Raw genomic sequence first — 6,927 nt, 5'->3', positions numbered from 1 at the left:
TCTTCTGAAGGTCCTGAGTTCAAATCCCAGCAACCACATGGTGGCTCACAACCATCTGTAACAAGATTTGGCGCCCTCTTCTGGAGTGTTTGAAGACAGCTACAATGTACTTACATATATAAATAAATTAAAAAAAAAAAAGAATAAAGATGGCTAAGCATCTTTTTAAAAAAAAAAAAAAAGACATCAAGTAAGGTGACCACATAAACATGTAAATTTTATTATCTAGCTAATTATCACTATGCCTGTCATGGGGATCTACTACAATGTTTTGTACATATGTATATTTTGAGTACTTTTTTCTTGTAGGACAGTGATTGAATGGATATTCTAAATAGTTGACCCCCACTCACCAGTAATAGGTAGAGATAATTCCTCAATATAACCAACTACTAAAAGAGGTCAGTAGAGCAGCTGGCAAGAGGCTTCCCTCTGAACCTCTTACAAAGCCCACCTTAGTTTAAATAGTCTGAAACTGAGGTTAAAAGATAGAGAATTTGTTTCTACTGCCACAAGTTTTAGTTTGCAATTTCACTTTGGGTCCATACCACCCAGAACTGGGAAAAAACCATCCAAACACCTTCCTTTTATTGGGCACTAAAAAGAACTGATTGGCAATTATAATGTTGGAATTTTACTTTCATATTAATATTGCTGAGAATCTAATCTGAGTGACCTAAGAAGAGAAAGAATAGGCTATTGGTACTTAAGGATATTGTTTTAGGGAGCATACAGCTTAATAATTAAAATAAAGCCATGTTTATAAACAGCATGGAAAGTAAATTTTCTAATAAAAATCAACCAAGTTTGCAAGACTATTTGTAAGCTACAATAATCTGAGTGATCAGTGACCTCCATAGCCTAGGGGTTGTACACTTGACCTTCAGTTGGCGGCACTGTTTGACAAGGTTCTGAATCTTTAGAAGATATGACCTTGCTAAAGGAAGTATGTTAGAAGCAGATGGGGAGGGTCCTCGGAGAGTTCATAGCCTTATCCCACTTTCTCTGCCTTGGTATCATGGAGAGAATTGTGATCTTTCACTTTCCTGATGACGCTTCATACTGCCATGGCTCCCTCACCACTGTAGACCTCTGGAACCATAAACCAAAACAAGTTATTTTAATAAGGTCAGTAAATATTAATTTGTAATTATGAAGCTCAGGAGAAGTAGCAGTTGATTGAGGAATATTAGTCTTCTCATCCATTTCGATGATGCAAGTCCGCACAGTTTGAATCTGTTACTGATTGATACGCATAATTGCATTGTGGTTTCAGAACATAAAAGCCAGCTCTAAAGTTGAACTCAGGAGGTTTATATAGTGTTTTAGTGAGAAGTTAAAATCTTTTTAACTGAGGCAACCAGGATTAAGGAGTAAGTTTTGTATCCCATGAAAGAAACAAGTTACAAGCACTTAACCCCTTCCTACCTTCCTCCCCTTCTCTCTCTCCCATTTCTGCTTCTTTCCTTCCTGACTGTTGAAACAGTGCCTTGAGAAGTCTGCTTTGTTTCTGACCATATTTGTTATAAGATCCCTAACATAGTCATTATTAGTGTAGAGACTTGGAACTCAAATAGCTGCTGGAAGGCTTTGAACACAAAATACTGCTGCCTGCATGATCAAAGGTTTTGACTTGATGGGTCTATACCTAGATGTTAGTATTTTAAAAAGAGTTTCCAGGATTTTTGAACTACTGTTAAACAGTAGTCCTGTCACCACTGGGAATAATAGTGAAAGTCAAATTATAGAATAGAAATAAATTTCATAATTTCAATTGCTTTCTTTTTCATTATACAAACAACATATATTGATTCTTTGGCTATTTTAAAAGGGAACTATAGCATCTCATAGAGGAATGAAACACTGCCTTACTAACTCTACCTTGGCAGATACTGACACTGTTTCTCAACCATTTATCCTTCAGCATCTTGCCATTCACTTAAAATACATAAAGTTATTTAATCATGTATAATATGCATAAAACATAAAGGTGAGTGTATTTTATAGTTTGTATTTAATTTTTAATGAGTAAGTTGTCTTGGAGATTTCTCCATATCACTGTATATAGAAAGATCTACCTCTGTATCTAAATAGTTTTATATATTTTATACATAGCTAAGTACTCTACTCTTTTATACTCTAGCCAGACCACCTGGTTTTCCTGAAAGCATTTGTTGTTATTATTATTGTTTACTTTTCTAACTTTGTATGGACAGAGTTTTAGTTCACAATATTTGTGCTTCTCACCATGGTGAATGTGGAGCCAATTCCTACAGCTACAGTTGCTAACATGGGGTATATGTATTAATTTGCTGTTAAATTGTTCTTCAAGAAAGGCAATCCCAATTTATATTCACTCTAGCCAGCAGAATTTAATTGCGATTCCTTCGGACAGCCTCACCTTGATGCCTTGATGTCATTCTTCTGGCCAGAATGGCTGAGTCAGTCTGACAGCATCAGTTATTGCGTATCAACTAGAGCTTTGATTTACAATCTGTTTTTGACCCACAAGACAGGGTTTCTTTGTGTAGCCCTTGCTGTTCTAGAACTTGCTTCCTAGATCAGACTGCCCTCAAATTCACCTGTCTCTGCCTCCCAAGTGCTGAGATCAAAGGCGTGCATACACATAAGTAAAAACATCTTCTGGAAGATGTTCTTTTAGTTCTATGGGTATGTGTGGGTCTGTGCAAGTGAGTTCAGCTGCAAGTAGAAGCAGCAAGTGTCCTGTCCCCTGGAGCAAGAGTTCCAGGAGGTAGTGATGCCTCAGCATGGACAGTGGAGGGCTGAACTGGAATCCACTGACCCATCACTTCAGCCTCAGTAATAAATCTTTTCTAAAAAAGAAAATAGGATTTTCTTATTTAGTTTGATGAAAATAAATTTCCTAAGAGTAATAGTTATATCTGAATTCCAATATTTGAATCAAAGTTTTAATTTTAAAACAGAAGCATCAGAAATTTGGGTATACACACACATATATACACATGTATATACATATACAGTTGCTTATTTCATAATGTGATGAAGTAAATAACTGTAAAGGCTTAAGAGATTTGTGAGGTTTTTGTTTATTTTTGCCATCTTTGGTCTTCTCTTCATCTGCTGATATAATTCTTTCAATTAGAAATTTTATTCATAATTTTGTAGTCTTAAAAGTTGACTATAAACTTATATTCCATCTTTAAAATCTTCTAAACTATAATAAATAATACTTAAAGAATGTATGCCAACTCATTGGAATTGAAGTATCTATCAATGATTCCACTAAGAACTTAGTAGTGTTCTAAAATTAATGTGGTTGTTTTTGGTAATCTTTATGCTTAATGTGGAAAGAAGTCTCCTTGGCGCCATTGTCCCCCATTTGTAACACACTGAACATAGGTGATTTGGTCGGTTTAATTTTTGTTTTGTTTTGTTTTTTGGTGTTTGTTTTTGTTTGCTTTTGCTTTTGGTTTTGGTTTTTGGTTTTTTGGAGACAGGGTTTCTCTGTGTAGCCCTGGCTGTCCTGGAACTCACTCTGTAGACCAGGCTGGCCTCGAACTCAGAAATCCGCCCGCCCCTGCCTCCCAAGTGCTGGGATTAAAGGTGTGCACCACCACTGCCCAGCAGTTTAATTTTTTAAAACCCTGGTGAGATCTCTTCCAAGGCCTACATGCCAGGCAAACAGAACATTTTAATTTTTAGGCCAAGCTGTTGGAATTTATTACAAACTGTGACTGTAGTTTTCTTAGTATAGTCAGTCCTTTGATCATGACACACTCTATCCCAGTGTTTGTTAGGTAGTAGCTTTATAATGGTACATTTAGTATTTTGATACCCACATTGTAATATAAACTCCATTCAAATGAACAAAACCTGACTGACTTGGAAAAGTGTAAAGTATGGACAAAGGTCCAGAAGCTCATACATCAGGTTTCCCCTATGTGGCTGTGGCATCCCCTGTGAGCTGAGCATTAGCATTTTGGTGTCAGTCAATTGGGATAGAAGGGTTGCATAAGGAGCCAGGATCTGCATTCTTAGTAAGAGCAGTTGATATTGAATGGTTAAATAGAGGAGAAGAAATTATGCTGTTTTTACAGTGAGTGCTAATCTTCCAGTGTGAAAGGAAAGGAAATGGAGGCTAATGTTAACACAGTGTTAACATCATGTGAAAAGTCACACAAGTAAATATACACATTGAAGTACATGGAAACTAAAATTAGTATTTGTCTTTAAGATCACTTTTACAACCAGACGTACACTTTTACTCTCAGACTGCATCTGTAAACATGAACTCTGACATGCAGGCCCTTGTTCAGTGAGTGTGCAGAGTGGTTCCCCGGATTGGATGAGGCACCGTGTACCACCACAGTGCCTAGTCCTCATCTATTTGCTGCCTTTGAAAATGAGCTCATGGCTGTACACTGGCCTCAGATGTGAGTGTAATGCAAAATAAGATGTTTTATGTTTTATTGTGCCAAAGGCAAATTCAATTTAAGAATTTCACTGCTCATTATAGAAGAGAACTATAAGTAATGTAAGTAATATGGTCATATTCATAGATGACATTTTCTAGTGTATTTTTGAGGGTCTGAATTTCAAGCATTGGCTGGCACTTTGTATCATTTGTTTTTATGCTGTATCTGAATTGCAGTTCTTGTTAATTTACTATAGTGTGTGTTTAAGCAGCAAATATTTGGGACACTGTATTTCTTGGCTTTTCTCCTTACTTTTGAAAATATGATGCAGTCTACTAAGATAAATAAATACCCATGGATTATTACAAAGAATAGAAGCCCATTCTGCGTGTTCTGTAAAATAATACTGACCAATACAGAAGCAGACGATGGATGGTCAACCTTAGCTTCTGCTGGAAGAAAACCTGCATGCTTTATAACTGACTCTAGAAAATAAAATACTGAGTATCCGGCATATACTGCTTGTTAAGTTACTAATAACTAATAGTTTATCTTTGAAATGTAAAATAATGTAAGTTTTTAAGTTTGGTGTTCTTGAACATACAAATGTAATTATTCATAATTTTTGACATTACATGGTCTGAAACAAATTTTTACATTTACCACATTTTTTCTTTATTTTTTGAAAAAATTACTGATTTATAATTAGAATTGTAGAATCATAAGTGTGCTTGGAAAGAGATTTAAAGTTAAAAACCTTAACACAGTTGATTTGGAAATAAATTACTATGTAAATGCTATCTTTAAAACTCAGAACAAAACTTTTTAAAATAAGAGTGCTTCTTAATGTCTCCATTTTTTAAACTGTTTTGAAAAATGAAAATAGCAATTATGATTGAAACTGAGCAAATACATTGCTTGGTTGCTAGCAGTATGATTTTCTAGCATCTAGTATAGAACCTGTCCTTGTCCCCAGTGTGCTTTCAGATTTAAATGACAAATAAGAGTATCGTTCATGCTCACTTCAGATTAGGAAAATTTACTCTAATGGAAAGGTTATTTCTATAGAAAGAAAAGTTAATTTTTTTAGTCAACAAAGGAGCATCAGACCATACTGACTGAACCTCCGTCCTCGAGAGGCTGCTCAGTCCTCAGGAGGCTCCTTCTCAGCAGTGCTTTGGTTTGGACACTCAGTGTCTTGCCTCACACTGGGTTAATCCTCCTCTCCTCCAACTCCTCATCCCCATCCTCCTCTTCCTCCTCCACTTCCTCTTCCTCCTCCTCTTCCTCCTTTAGCAACTTTCCTTGTAAATTTTATACAAAGACAAAAATTATTTCAGTTCTATTAGATACTGAAATCTTTAACTCATAAAACCCAATTCAGTTTGTAGTTTTTCTAAATGCTAAGTAAGTTAGTTCCTAGTGTGGCAGGGATTTTATTCTTTAATCTTTTTTTATAGTCTAATCATTGTGCCCCTCCTGGTCCTCCCTCAGACGGTTCTTCATCCCATTCCTCTTCCCTGTCTCCAAGAGGATGTCCTCACCCCACCCCCAACCCACCAGGCCTCCCCACTCCCTGGGGCCTCAAGTCTCTCGAGGGTTAAGTGCATCTTCTCTCACTCTGGTCAGACCAGGCAGTCCTCTGCTGTATGTGTCAGGGGCTCATATCAGCTAATGTGTGATGCCTGGTTGGTGGCTCAGTATCTGAGAGATTTCAGGGGTCCAGATTAGTTGAGACTACTGGTCTTCCTATGGGGTTGCCCTCCTCCTCTGCTTCTTCCCTAATTGAACAACAGGGGTCCCCAGCTTTTGTCCATTGGTTGGGTGGAAATACCTACATCTGTCTCAGTCAGCTGCTTGTTGGGACTCTCAGAGGTCAGCCATGGTAGAGTCCTGACTGTAAGCACTCCATAGCCTCAGTAATAGTGTCAGGCCTTGGAGCCTCCCCTTGAGCTAGATCTCAATTTGGGCCTGTCACTGGAAGGCCTTTCCCTCAGTTTCTTCTCCGTTTTTGTCCCTGAAGTTCTTTTAGACAGGAACCTTCTACTGGAGGTGGACTCTCCAAGTTCCCTCTCCCACTGTTGGGCATTTCATCTAAGGTCCTTCCCTTTGAGAGTTTCTCACCTTCCAGGTCTCTGGCACATTATAGAGGTGGTCCTCCCCCACCTCCTACCTCCCGAGGTTGCCTGTTTCTTTCTCCTGGTCCTCAGGGCTTCAACTCTTGTTCTCTCTCCTCCAATACCTGATCATGTTCCCTTTTCCCCTCCCTGTCCCCTCTCCCACCCAGCCTTCTCTCCCCCTCTACTCACAGTGATTTCTCCCTTCTCCCTCATATTTTTTTAATTCTTTTTTTATTATTTTATTTTCTTTATTTACATTTCAAATGCTATCCCAAAGATCCCTATACCCCCCCCCACGCCCCTGCTCCCCTACCCACCCACTCCCACTGCTTGGCCCAGGCCTTCCCTTGTGCTGGGTCATATAAAGTTTGCAAGACCAAGGGGCCTCTATTCCCAGTGATGGCCGATTA

General features: G+C 38.1%; 1 protein-coding gene across 1 annotated transcript in view; it reads left to right on the top strand.

Moving 5' to 3' along the window:
• The window catches only part of Lin28b (lin-28 homolog B), a 108,098-nt gene that overhangs the window by 95,375 nt on the left and 5,796 nt on the right, over positions 1–6,927 (top strand). The window lies entirely within an intron of this gene.

Source organism: Mus pahari, chromosome 9 (genome assembly GCF_900095145.1).
Source record: "Mus pahari chromosome 9, PAHARI_EIJ_v1.1, whole genome shotgun sequence".
Classification (NCBI taxonomy): Eukaryota; Metazoa; Chordata; class Mammalia; order Rodentia; family Muridae; genus Mus; species Mus pahari.
Note: the sequence above shows the minus strand (reverse complement) of the source record. Positions and strands in the feature narration are given on the sequence as shown.